We start from the raw sequence: 14,321 nt of genomic DNA on the forward strand, positions 1-14,321 counted from the left end.
GAGCAGGGAAACAGGTTCCGTAACTTTTTCTGCCCTTTCGGATCTCGGGCATCATATGATGTGAGTTTGAAACGCTTTGGATACTTTTCATTTTTTTGAAAAAATCCTGACCCGCGGGTCACACTTTTTGTCTGCTTTTTCTCTCCTGAAGTGCACTCAGGTTTCTGCAGCTTGTTCAGAATCTAGAGCGGGGAAACAGGTTCCGTAAACTTTTTCTGCCCTTTCGGATCTCGAGCATCATATGATGTGAGTTTGAGACGCTTTGGATACTTTCCATTTTTTTGAAAAAATCCTGACCCGCGGGTCACACTTTTTGCCTGCTTTTTCTCTCCTGAAGTGCACTCAGGTTTCTGCAGCTTGTTCAGAATCTAGAGCAGGGAAACAGGTTCCGCAAACTTTTTCTACCTTTTCGGATCTCGGGCATCATATGACGTGAGTTGGAGACGCTTTGGATACTTTTCATTTTTTTGAAAAAATCCTGACCCGCGGGTCACACTTTTTGCCTGCTTTTTCTTTCCTGAGCTGCACTCAGGTTTCAGCAGCTTGTTCAGAATCTAGAGCAGGGAAACAGGTTCCGTAAACTTTTTCTGCCCTTTCGGATCTCGGGCATCATATGATGTGAGTTTGAGACGCTTTGGATACTTTTCATTTTTTTGAAAAAATCCTGACCCGCGGGTCACACTTTTTACCTGCTTTTTCTCTCCCGAGGTGCACTCAGGTTTCTGCAGCTTGTTCAGAATCTAGAGTAGGGAAACAGGTTCTGTAAACTTTTTCTGCCCTTCCGGATCTCGGGCATCATATGACGTGAGTTTGAGAAGCTTTGGATACTTTTCATTTTTTTGAAAAAATCCTGACCCGTGGGTCACACTTTTTGCCTGCTTTTTCTCTCCTGAGGTGCACTCAGGTTTCTGTAGCTTGTTCATAATCTAGAGCAGGGAAACAGGTTCCGCAAACTTTTTCTGCCCTTTCGGATCTCGGCCATCATATGACGCGAGTTAGAGACGCTTTGGATACTTTTCATTTTTTTGAAAAAATCCTGACCCGCGGGTCACACTTTTTGCCTGCTTTTTCTCTCCTGAGGTGCACTCAGGTTTCTGCAGCTTGTTCAGAATCTAGAGCAGGGAAACAGGTTCCGTAACTTTTTCTGCCCTTTTGGATCTCGGGCATCATATGATGTGAGTTTGAAACGCTTTGGATACTTTTCATTTTTTTGAAAAAATCCTGACCCGTGGGTCACACTTTTTGTCTGCTTTTTCTCTCCTGAAGTGCACTCAGGTTTCTGCAGCTTGTTCAGAATCTAGAGCAGGGAAACAGGTTCCGTAAACTTTTTCTGCCCTTTCGGATCTCGAGCATCATATGATGTGAGTTTGAGACGCTTTGGATACTTTTCATTTTTTTGAAAAAATCCTGACCCGCGGGTCACACTTTTTGCCTGCTTTTTCTCTCCTGAAGTGCACTCAGGTTTCTGCAGCTTGTTCAGAATCTAGAGCAGGGAAACAGGTTCCGCAAACTTTTTCTACCTTTTCGGATCTCAGGCATCATATGACGTGAGTTTGAGACGCTTTGGATACTTTTCATTTTTTTGAAAAAATCCTGACCCGCAGGTCACACTTTTTGCCTGCTTTTTCTTTCCTGAGCTGCACTCAGGTTTCTGCAGCTTGTTCAGAATCTAGAGCAGGGAAACAGGTTCCGTAAACTTTTTCTGCCCTTTCGGATCTCGGGCATCATATGATGTGAGTTTGAGACACTTTGGATACTTTTCATTTTTTTGAAAAAATCCTGACCCGCGGGTCACACTTTTTCCCTACTTTTTCTCTCCCGAGGTGCACTCAGGTTTCTGCAGCTTGTTCAGAATCTAGAGCAGGGAAACTGGTTCTGTAAACTTTTTCTGCCCTTCCGGATCTCGGCCATCATATGACGCGAGTTTGAGATGCTTTGGATACTTTTCATTTTTTTGAAAACATCCTGACCCGCGGGTCACACTTTTTGCCTGCTTTTTCTCTCCCGAGGTGCACTCAGGTTTCTGCAGCTTGTTCAGAATCTAGAGCAGGGAAACAGGTTCCGTAAACTTTTTCTGCCCTTTCGGATCTCGGGCATCATATGATGTGAGTTTGAAACGCTTTGGATACTTTTCATTTTTTTGAAAAAATCCTGACCCGCGGGTCACAGTTTTTGCCTGCTTTTTCTCTCCTGAGGTGCACTCAGGTTTCTGCAGCTTGTTCATAATCTAGAGCAGGGAAACAGGTTCCGCAAACTTTTTCTGCCCTTTCGGATCTCGGGCATCATATGATGCGAGTTTGAGACGCTTTGGATACTTTTCATTTTTTTGAAAAAATCCTGACCCGCGGGTCACACTTTTTGCCTGCTTTTTCTCTCCTGAGGTGCACTCAGGTTTCTGCAGCTTGTTCAGAATCTAGAGCAGGGAAACATGTTCTGTAAACTTTTTCTGCCCTTTCGGATCTCGGGCATCATATGACGTGAGTTTGAGACGCTTTGGATACTTTTCATTTTTTGGAAAAAATCCTGACCCGCGGGTCACACTTTTTGCCTGCTTTTTCTCTCCTGAGGTGCACTCAGGTTTCTGCAGCTTGTTCAGAATCTAGAGCAGGGAAACAGGTTCCGTAAACTTTTTCTGCCTTTTCGGATCTCGGGCATCATATGACGTGAGTTTGAGACGCTTTGGATACTTTTCATTTTTTTGAAAAAATTCTGACCCGCGGGTCACACTTTTTGCCTGCTTTTTCTCTCCCGAGGTGCACTCAGGTTTCTACAGTTTGTTCAGAATCTAGAGCAGGGAAACAGGTTCCGCAAACTTTTTCTGCCTTTTCGGATCTCGGGCATCATATGACGTGAGTTTGAGATGCTTTGGATACTTTTCATTTTTTTGAAAAAATCCTGACCCGCGGGTCACACTTTTTGCCTGCTTTTTCTCTCCTGAGGTGCACTCAGGTTTCTGCAGCTTGTTCAGAATCTAGAGCAGGGAAACACGTTCTGTAAACTTTTTCTGCCCTTTTGGATCTCGGGCATCATATGACGTGAGTTTGAGACGCTTTGGATACTTTTCATTTTTCTGAAAAAATCCTGACCCGCGGGTCACACTTTTTGCCTGCTTTTTCTCTCCCGAGGTGCACTCATGTTTCTGCAGTTTGTTCAGAATCTAGAGCAGGGAAACAGGTTCCGCAAACTTTTTCTGCCTTTTCGGATCTCGGGCATCATATGACGTGAGTTTGAGATGCTTTGGATACTTTTCATTTTTTTGAAAAAATCCTGACCCGCGGGTCACACTTTTTGCCTGCTTTTTCTCTCCCGAGGTGCACTCAGGTTTCTGCAGCTTGTTCAGAATCTAGAGCAGGGAAACACGTTCTGTAAACTTTTTCTGCCCTTTTGGATCTCGGGCATCATATGACGTGAGTTTGAGACGCTTTGGATACTTTTCATTTTTTTGAAAAAATCTTGACCCGCGGGTCACACTTTTTGCCTGATTTTTCTCTCCTGAAGTGCACTCAGGTTTCTGCAGCTTGTTCAGAATCTAGAGCAGGGAAACAGGTTCCGCAAACTTTTTCCGCCTTTTCGGATCTCGGGCATCATATGACGTGAGTTTGAGACGCTTTGGATACTTTTCATTTTTTTGAAAAAATCCTGACCCGCGGGTCACACTTTTTGCCTGCTTTTTCTTTCCTGAGCTGCACTCAGGTTTCTGCAGCTTGTTCAGAATCTAGAGCAGGGAAACAGGTTCCATAAACTTTTTCTGCCCTTTCGGATCTCGGGCATCATATGATGTGAGTTTGAGACGCTTTGGATACTTTTCATTTTTTTGAAAAAATCCTGACCCGTGGGTCACACTTTTTGTCTGCTTTTTCTCTCCTGAAGTGCACTCAGGTTTCTGCAGCTTGTTCAGAATCTAGAGCAGGGAAACAGGTTCCGTAAACTTTTTCTGCCTTTTCGGATCTCGGGCATCATCTGACGTGAGTTTGAGACGCTTTGGATACTTTTCATTTTTTTGAAAAAATTCTGACCCGCGGGTCACACTTTTTGCCTGCTTTTTCTCTCCCGAGGTGCACTCAGGTTTCTACAGTTTGTTCAGAATCTAGAGCAGGGAAACAGGTTCCGCAAACTTTTTCTGCCTTTTCGGATCTCGGGCATCATATGACGTGAGTTTGAGATGCTTTGGATACTTTTCATTTTTTTGAAAAAATCCTGACCCGCGGGTCACACTTTTTGCCTGCTTTTTCTCTCCTGAGGTGCACTCAGGTTTCTGCAGCTTGTTCAGAATCTAGAGCAGGGAAACACGTTCTGTAAACTTTTTCTGCCCTTTTGGATCTCGGGCATCATATGACGTGAGTTTGAGACGCTTTGGATACTTTTCATTTTTTTGAAAAAATCCTGACCCGCGGGTCACACTTTTTGCCTGCTTTTTCTCTCCCGAGGTGCACTCACGTTTCTGCAGTTTGTTCAGAATCTAGAGCAGGGAAACAGGTTCCGCAAACTTTTTCTGCCTTTTCGGATCTCGGGCATCATATGACGTGAGTTTGAGATGCTTTGGATACTTTTCATTTTTTTGAAAAAATCCTGACCCGCGGGTCACACTTTTTGCCTGCTTTTTCTCTCCCGAGGTGCACTCAGGTTTCTGCAGCTTGTTCAGAATCTAGAGCAGGGAAACACGTTCTGTAAACTTTTTCTGCCCTTTTGGATCTCGGGCATCATATGACGTGAGTTTGAGACGCTTTGGATAATTTTCATTTTTTTGAAAAAATCCTGACCCGCGGGTCACACTTTTTGCCTGATTTTTCTCTCCTGAAGTGCACTCAGGTTTCTGCAGCTTGTTCAGAATCTAGAGCAGGGAAACAGGTTCCGCAAACTTTTTCTACCTTTTCGGATCTCGGGCATCATATGACGTGAGTTTGAGACGCTTTGGATACTTTTCATTTTTTTGAAAAAATCCTGACCCGCGGGTCACACTTTTTGCCTGCTTTTTCTTTCCTGAGCTGCACTCAGGTTTCTGCAGCTTGTTCAGAATCTAGAGCAGGGAAACAGGTTCCATAAACTTTTTCTGCCCTTTCGGATCTCGGGCATCATATGATGTGAGTTTGAGACGCTTTGGATACTTTTCATTTTTTTGAAAAAATCCTGACCCGCGGGTCACACTTTTTGCCTGCTTTTTCTCTCCTGAGGTGCACTCAGGTTTCTGCAGCTTGTTCAGAATCTAGAGCAGGGAAACAGGTTCCATAAACTTTTTCTGCCCTTTCGGATCTCGAGCATCATATGATGTGAGTTTGAAACGCTTTGGATACTTTTCATTTTTTTGAAAAAATCCTGACCCGCGGGTCACACTTTTTGCCTGCTTTTTCTCTCCTGAAGTGCACTCAGGTTTCTGCAGCTTGTTCAGAATCTAGAGCAGGGAAACAGGTTCCGCAAACTTTTTCTACCTTTTCGGATCTCGGGCATCATATGACGTGAGTTTGAGACGCTTTGGATACTTTTCATTTTTTTGAAAAAATCCTGACCCGCAGGTCACACTTTTTGCCTGCTTTTTCTTTCCTGAGCTGCACTCAGGTTTCTGCAGCTTGTTCAGAATCTAGAGCAGGGAAACAGGTTCCGTAAACTTTTTCTGCCCTTTCGGATCACGGGCATCATATGATGTGAGTTTGAGACGCTTTGGATACTTTTCATTTTTTTGAAAAAATCCTGACCCGCGGGTCACACTTTTTGCCTGCTTTTTCTCTCCCGAGGTGCACTCAGGTTTCTGCAGCTTGTTCAGAATCTAGAGCAGGGAAACTGGTTCTGTAAACTTTTTCTGCCCTTCCGGATCTCGGCCATCATATGACGCGAGTTTGAGATGCTTTGGATACTTTTCATTTTTTTGAAAACATCCTGACCCGCGGGTCACACTTTTTGCCTGCTTTTTCTCTCCCGAGGTGCACTCAGGTTTCTGCAGCTTGTTCAGAATCTAGAGCAGGGAAACAGGTTCCGTAAACTTTTTCTGCCCTTTCGGATCTCGGGCATCATATGATGTGAGTTTGAAAAGCTTTGGATACTTTTCATTTTTTTGAAAAAATCCTGACCCGCGGGTCACACTTTTTGCCTGCTTTTTCTCTCCTGAGGTGCACTCAGGTTTCTGCAGCTTGTTCAGAATCTAGAGCAGGGAAACAGGTTCCGTAAACTTTTTCTGCCCTTTCAGATCTCGGGCATCATATGATGTGAGTTTGAGACGCTTTGGATACTTTTCATTTTTTTGAAAAAATCCTGACCCGCGGGTCACACTTTTTGCCTGCTTTTTCTCTCCTGAGGTGCACTCAGGTTTCTGCAGCTTGTTCAGAATCTAGAGCAGGGAAACAGGTTGCGTAAACTTTTTCTGCCCTTTCGGATCTCGGGCATCATATGACGTGAGTTTGAGACGCTTTGGATACTTTTCATTTTTTTGAAAAAATCCTGACCCGCGTGTCACACATTTTGCCTGCTTTTTCTTTCCTGAGCTGCACTCAGGTTTCTGCAGCTTGTTCAGAATCTAGAGCAGGGAAACAGGTTCCGCAAACTTTTTCTGCCCTTTCGGATCTCGGCCATCATATGATGTGAGTTTGAGACGCTTTGGATACTTTTCATTTTTTTGAAAAAATCCTGACCCGCGGGTCACACTTTTTGCCTGCTTTTTCTCTCCTGAAGTGCACTCAGGTTTCTGCAGCTTGTTCAGAATCTAGAGCAGGGAAACAGGTTCCGCAAACTTTTTCTGCCTTTTCGGATCTCGGGCATCATATGACGTGAGTTTGAGACGCTTTGGATACTTTTCATTTTTTTGAAAAAATCCTGACCCGCGGGTCACACTTTTTACCTGCTTTTTCTCTCCCGAGGTGCACTCAGGTTTCTGCAGCTTGTTCAGAATCTAGAGTAGGGAAACAGGTTCTGTAAACTTTTTCTGCCCTTCCGGATCTCGGGCATCATATGACGTGAGTTTGAGAAGCTTTGGATACTTTTCATTTTTTTGAAAAAATCCTGACCCGTGGGTCACACTTTTTGCCTGCTTTTTCTCTCCTGAGGTGCACTCAGGTTTCTGTAGCTTGTTCATAATCTAGAGCAGGGAAACAGGTTCCGCAAACTTTTTCTGCCCTTTCGGATCTCGGCCATCATATGACGCGAGTTAGAGACGCTTTGGATACTTTTCATTTTTTTGAAAAAATCCTGACCCGCGGGTCACACTTTTTGCCTGCTTTTTCTCTCCTGAGGTGCACTCAGGTTTCTGCAGCTTGTTCAGAATCTAGAGCAGGGAAACAGGTTCCGTAACTTTTTCTGCCCTTTTGGATCTCGGGCATCATATGATGTGAGTTTGAAACGCTTTGGATACTTTTCATTTTTTTGAAAAAATCCTGACCCGTGGGTCACACTTTTTGTCTGCTTTTTCTCTCCTGAAGTGCACTCAGGTTTCTGCAGCTTGTTCAGAATCTAGAGCAGGGAAACAGGTTCCGTAAACTTTTTCTGCCCTTTCGGATCTCGAGCATCATATGATGTGAGTTTGAGACGCTTTGGATACTTTTCATTTTTTTGAAAAAATCCTGACCCGCGGGTCACACTTTTTGCCTGCTTTTTCTCTCCTGAAGTGCACTCAGGTTTCTGCAGCTTGTTCAGAATCTAGAGCAGGGAAACAGGTTCCGCAAACTTTTTCTACCTTTTCGGATCTCAGGCATCATATGACGTGAGTTTGAGACGCTTTGGATACTTTTCATTTTTTTGAAAAAATCCTGACCCGCAGGTCACACTTTTTGCCTGCTTTTTCTTTCCTGAGCTGCACTCAGGTTTCTGCAGCTTGTTCAGAATCTAGAGCAGGGAAACAGGTTCCGTAAACTTTTTCTGCCCTTTCGGATCTCGGGCATCATATGATGTGAGTTTGAGACACTTTGGATACTTTTCATTTTTTTGAAAAAATCCTGACCCGCGGGTCACACTTTTTCCCTACTTTTTCTCTCCCGAGGTGCACTCAGGTTTCTGCAGCTTGTTCAGAATCTAGAGCAGGGAAACTGGTTCTGTAAACTTTTTCTGCCCTTCCGGATCTCGGCCATCATATGACGCGAGTTTGAGATGCTTTGGATACTTTTCATTTTTTTGAAAACATCCTGACCCGCGGGTCACACTTTTTGCCTGCTTTTTCTCTCCCGAGGTGCACTCAGGTTTCTGCAGCTTGTTCAGAATCTAGAGCAGGGAAACAGGTTCCGTAAACTTTTTCTGCCCTTTCGGATCTCGGGCATCATATGATGTGAGTTTGAAACGCTTTGGATACTTTTCATTTTTTTGAAAAAATCCTGACCCGCGGGTCACAGTTTTTGCCTGCTTTTTCTCTCCTGAGGTGCACTCAGGTTTCTGCAGCTTGTTCATAATCTAGAGCAGGGAAACAGGTTCCGCAAACTTTTTCTGCCCTTTCGGATCTCGGGCATCATATGATGCGAGTTTGAGACGCTTTGGATACTTTTCATTTTTTTGAAAAAATCCTGACCCGCGGGTCACACTTTTTGCCTGCTTTTTCTCTCCTGAGGTGCACTCAGGTTTCTGCAGCTTGTTCAGAATCTAGAGCAGGGAAACATGTTCTGTAAACTTTTTCTGCCCTTTCGGATCTCGGGCATCATATGACGTGAGTTTGAGACGCTTTGGATACTTTTCATTTTTTGGAAAAAATCCTGACCCGCGGGTCACACTTTTTGCCTGCTTTTTCTCTCCTGAGGTGCACTCAGGTTTCTGCAGCTTGTTCAGAATCTAGAGCAGGGAAACAGGTTCCGTAAACTTTTTCTGCCTTTTCGGATCTCGGGCATCATATGACGTGAGTTTGAGACGCTTTGGATACTTTTCATTTTTTTGAAAAAATTCTGACCCGCGGGTCACACTTTTTGCCTGCTTTTTCTCTCCCGAGGTGCACTCAGGTTTCTACAGTTTGTTCAGAATCTAGAGCAGGGAAACAGGTTCCGCAAACTTTTTCTGCCTTTTCGGATCTCGGGCATCATATGACGTGAGTTTGAGATGCTTTGGATACTTTTCATTTTTTTGAAAAAATCCTGACCCGCGGGTCACACTTTTTGCCTGCTTTTTCTCTCCTGAGGTGCACTCAGGTTTCTGCAGCTTGTTCAGAATCTAGAGCAGGGAAACACGTTCTGTAAACTTTTTCTGCCCTTTTGGATCTCGGGCATCATATGACGTGAGTTTGAGACGCTTTGGATACTTTTCATTTTTCTGAAAAAATCCTGACCCGCGGGTCACACTTTTTGCCTGCTTTTTCTCTCCCGAGGTGCACTCATGTTTCTGCAGTTTGTTCAGAATCTAGAGCAGGGAAACAGGTTCCGCAAACTTTTTCTGCCTTTTCGGATCTCGGGCATCATATGACGTGAGTTTGAGATGCTTTGGATACTTTTCATTTTTTTGAAAAAATCCTGACCCGCGGGTCACACTTTTTGCCTGCTTTTTCTCTCCCGAGGTGCACTCAGGTTTCTGCAGCTTGTTCAGAATCTAGAGCAGGGAAACACGTTCTGTAAACTTTTTCTGCCCTTTTGGATCTCGGGCATCATATGACGTGAGTTTGAGACGCTTTGGATACTTTTCATTTTTTTGAAAAAATCTTGACCCGCGGGTCACACTTTTTGCCTGATTTTTCTCTCCTGAAGTGCACTCAGGTTTCTGCAGCTTGTTCAGAATCTAGAGCAGGGAAACAGGTTCCGCAAACTTTTTCCGCCTTTTCGGATCTCGGGCATCATATGACGTGAGTTTGAGACGCTTTGGATACTTTTCATTTTTTTGAAAAAATCCTGACCCGCGGGTCACACTTTTTGCCTGCTTTTTCTTTCCTGAGCTGCACTCAGGTTTCTGCAGCTTGTTCAGAATCTAGAGCAGGGAAACACGTTCTGTAAACTTTTTCTGCCCTTTTGGATCTCGGGCATCATATGACGTGAGTTTGAGACGCTTTGGATACTTTTCATTTTTTTGAAAAAATCCTGACCCGCGGGTCACACTTTTTGCCTGCTTTTTCTCTCCCGAGGTGCACTCAGGTTTCTGCAGCTTGTTCAGAATCTAGAGCAGGGAAACTGGTTCTGTAAACTTTTTCTGCCCTTTCGGATCTCGGCCATCATATGACGTGAGTTTGAGACGCTTTGGATACTTTTCATTTTTTTGAAAAAATCCTGACCCGCGGGTCACACTTTTGCCTGCTTTTTTTCTCCCGAGGTGCACTCAGATTTCTGCAGCTTCTTCAGAATCTAGCGCAGGGAAACAGGTTCCGTAAACTTTTTCTGCCCTTTCGGATATCGGGCATCATATGATGTGAGTTTGAGATGCTTTGGATACTTTTCATTTTTTTGAAAAAATCCTGACCCGCGGGTCACACTTTTTGCCTGCTTTTTCTCTCCTGAAGTGCACTCAGGTTTCTGCAGCTTGTTCAGAATCTAGAGCAGGGAAACAGGTTCCGCAATGTTTTTCTGCCTTTTCGGATCTCGGGCATCATATGACGTGAGTTTGAGACGCTTTGGATACTTTTCATTTTTTTGAAAAAATTCTGACCCGCGGGTCACACTTTTTGCCTGCTTTTTCTCTCCCGAGGTGCACTCAGGTTTCTACAGTTTGTTCAGAATCTAGAGCAGGGAAACAGGTTCCGCAAACTTTTTCTGCCTTTTCGGATCTCGGGCATCATATGACGTGAGTTTGAGATGCTTTGGATACTTTTCATTTTTTTGAAAAAATCCTGACCCGCGGGTCACACTTTTTGCCTGCTTTTTCTCTCCCGAGGTGCACTCAGGTTTCTGCAGCTTGTTCAGAATCTAGAGCAGGGAAACACGTTCTGTAAACTTTTTCTGCCCTTTTGGATCTCGGGCATCATATGACGTGAGTTTGAGACGCTTTGGATAATTTTCATTTTTTTGAAAAAATCCTGACCCGCGGGTCACACTTTTTGCCTGATTTTTCTCTCCTGAAGTGCACTCAGGTTTCTGCAGCTTGTTCAGAATCTAGAGCAGGGAAACAGGTTCCGCAAACTTTTTCTACCTTTTCGGATCTCGGGCATCATATGACGTGAGTTTGAGACGCTTTGGATACTTTTCATTTTTTTGAAAAAATCCTGACCTGCGGGTCACACTTTTTGCCTGCTTTTTCTTTCCTGAGCTGCACTCAGGTTTCTGCAGCTTGTTCAGAATCTAGAGCAGGGAAACAGGTTCCATAAACTTTTTCTGCCCTTTCGGATCTCGGGCATCATATGATGTGAGTTTGAGACGCTTTGGATACTTTTCATTTTTTTGAAAAAATCCTGACCCGCGGGTCACACTTTTTGCCTGCTTTTTCTCTCCTGAAGTGCACTCAGGTTTCTGCAGCTTGTTCAGAATCTAGAGCAGGGAAACAGGTTCCGCAAACTTTTTCTACCTTTTCGGATCTCGGGCATCATATGACGTGAGTTTGAGACGCTTTGGATACTTTTCATTTTTTTGAAAAAATCCTGACCCGCAGGTCACACTTTTTGCCTGCTTTTTCTTTCCTGAGCTGCACTCAGGTTTCTGCAGCTTGTTCAGAATCTAGAGCAGGGAAACAGGTTCCGTAAACTTTTTCTGCCCTTTCGGATCACGGGCATCATATGATGTGAGTTTGAGACGCTTTGGATACTTTTCATTTTTTTGAAAAAATCCTGACCCGCGGGTCACACTTTTTGCCTGCTTTTTCTCTCCCGAGGTGCACTCAGGTTTCTGCAGCTTGTTCAGAATCTAGAGCAGGGAAACTGGTTCTGTAAACTTTTTCTGCCCTTCCGGATCTCGGCCATCATATGACGCGAGTTTGAGATGCTTTGGATACTTTTCATTTTTTTGAAAACATCCTGACCCGCGGGTCACACTTTTTGCCTGCTTTTTCTCTCCCGAGGTGCACTCAGGTTTCTGCAGCTTGTTCAGAATCTAGAGTAGGGAAACAGGTTCCGTAAACTTTTTCTGCCCTTTCGGATCTCGGGCATCATATGATGTGAGTTTGAAACGCTTTGGATACTTTTCATTTTTTTGAAAAAATCCTGACCCGCGGGTCACACTTTTTGCCTGCTTTTTCTCTCCTGAGGTGCACTCAGGTTTCTGCAGCTTGTTCAGAATCTAGAGCAGGGAAACAGGTTCCGTAAACTTTTTCTGCCCTTTCGGATCTCGGGCATCATATGATGTGAGTTTGAGACGCTTTGGATACTTTTCATTTTTTTGAAAAAATCCTGACCCGCGGGTCACACTTTTTGCCTGCTTTTTCTCTCCTGAGGTGCACTCAGGTTTCTGCAGCTTGTTCAGAATCTAGATCAGGGAAACACGTTCTGTAAACTTTTTCTGCCCTTTTGGATCTCGGGCATCATATGACGTGAGTTTGAGACGCTTTGGATACTTTTCATTTTTTTGAAAAAATCCTGACCCGCGGGTCACACTTTTTGCCTGCTTTTTCTCTCCCGAGGTGCACTCAGGTTTCTGCAGCTTGTTCAGAATCTAGAGCAGGGAAACTGGTTCTGTAAACTTTTTCTGCCCTTTCGGATCTCGGCCATCATATGACGTGAGTTTGAGACGCTTTGGATACTTTTCATTTTTTTGAAAAAATCCTGACCCGCGGGTCACACTTTTGCCTGCTTTTTTTCTCCCGAGGTGCACTCAGATTTCTGCAGCTTGTTCAGAATCTAGAGTAGGGAAACAGGTTCCGTAAACTTTTTCTGCCCTTTCGGATCTCGGGCATCATATGATGTGAGTTTGAAACGCTTTGGATACTTTTCATTTTTTTGAAAAAATCCTGACCCGCGGGTCACACTTTTTGCCTGCTTTTTCTCTCCTGAGGTGCACTCAGGTTTCTGCAGCTTGTTCAGAATCTAGAGCAGGGAAACAGGTTCCGTAAACTTTTTCTGCCCTTTCGGATCTCGGGCATCATATGATGTGAGTTTGAGACGCTTTGGATACTTTTCATTTTTTTGAAAAAATCCTGACCCGCGGGTCACACTTTTTGCCTGCTTTTTCTCTCCTGAGGTGCACTCAGGTTTCTGCAGCTTGTTCAGAATCTAGATCAGGGAAACACGTTCTGTAAACTTTTTCTGCCCTTTTGGATCTCGGGCATCATATGACGTGAGTTTGAGACGCTTTGGATACTTTTCATTTTTTTGAAAAAATCCTGACCCGCGGGTCACACTTTTTGCCTGCTTTTTCTCTCCCGAGGTGCACTCAGGTTTCTGCAGCTTGTTCAGAATCTAGAGCAGGGAAACTGGTTCTGTAAACTTTTTCTGCCCTTTCGGATCTCGGCCATCATATGACGTGAGTTTGAGACGCTTTGGATACTTTTCATTTTTTTGAAAAAATCCTGACCCGCGGGTCACACTTTTGCCTGCTTTTTTTCTCCCGAGGTGCACTCAGATTTCTGCAGCTTGTTCAGAATCTAGCGCAGGGAAACAGGTTCCGTAAACTTTTTCTGCCCTTTCGGATATCGGGCATCATATGATGTGAGTTTGAGATGCTTTGGATACTTTTCATTTTTTTGAAAAAATCCTGACCCGCGGGTCACACTTTTTGCCTGCTTTTTCTCTCCTGAAGTGCACTCAGGTTTCTGCAGCTTGTTCAGAATCTAGAGCAGGGAAACAGGTTCCGCAATGTTTTTCTGCCTTTTCGGATCTCGGGCATCATATGACGTGAGTTTGAGACGCTTTGGATACATTTCATTTTTTTGAAAAAATCCTGACCCGCGGGTCACACTTTTGCCTGCTTTTTTTCTCCCGAGGTGCACTCAGATTTCTGCAGCTTGTTCAGAATCTAGAGCAGGGAAACAGGTTCCGTAAACTTTTTCTGCCCTTTCGGATCTCGGGCATCATATGATGTGAATTTGAGATGCTTTGGATACTTTTCATTTTTTTGAAAAATTCCTGACCCGCGGGTCACACTTTTTGCCTGCTTTTTCTCTCCCGAGGTGCACTCAGGTTTCTGCAGCTTGTTCAGAATCTAGAGCAGGGAAACAGGTTCCGTAAACTTTTTCTGCCCTTTCGGATGTCGGGCATCATATGACGTGAGTTTGAGACGCTTTGGATACTTTTCATTTTTTTGAAAAAATCCTGACCCGCGGGTCACACTTTTTGCCTGCTTTTTCTCTCCTGAAGTGCACTCAGGTTTCTGCAGCTTGTTCAGAATCTAGAGCAGGGAAACAGGTTCCGTAAACTTTTTCTGCCCTTTCGGATCTCGAGCATCATATGATGTGAGTTTGAGACGCTTTGGATACTTTTCATTTTTTTGAAAAAATCGTGACCCGCGGGTCACACTTTTTGCCTGCTTTTTCTCTCCTGAAGTGCACTCAGGTTTCTGCAGCTTGTTCAGAATCTAGAGCAG

This window comes from Rhineura floridana, chromosome 6 (assembly GCF_030035675.1).
Source record: "Rhineura floridana isolate rRhiFlo1 chromosome 6, rRhiFlo1.hap2, whole genome shotgun sequence".
Classification (NCBI taxonomy): Eukaryota; Metazoa; Chordata; class Lepidosauria; order Squamata; family Rhineuridae; genus Rhineura; species Rhineura floridana.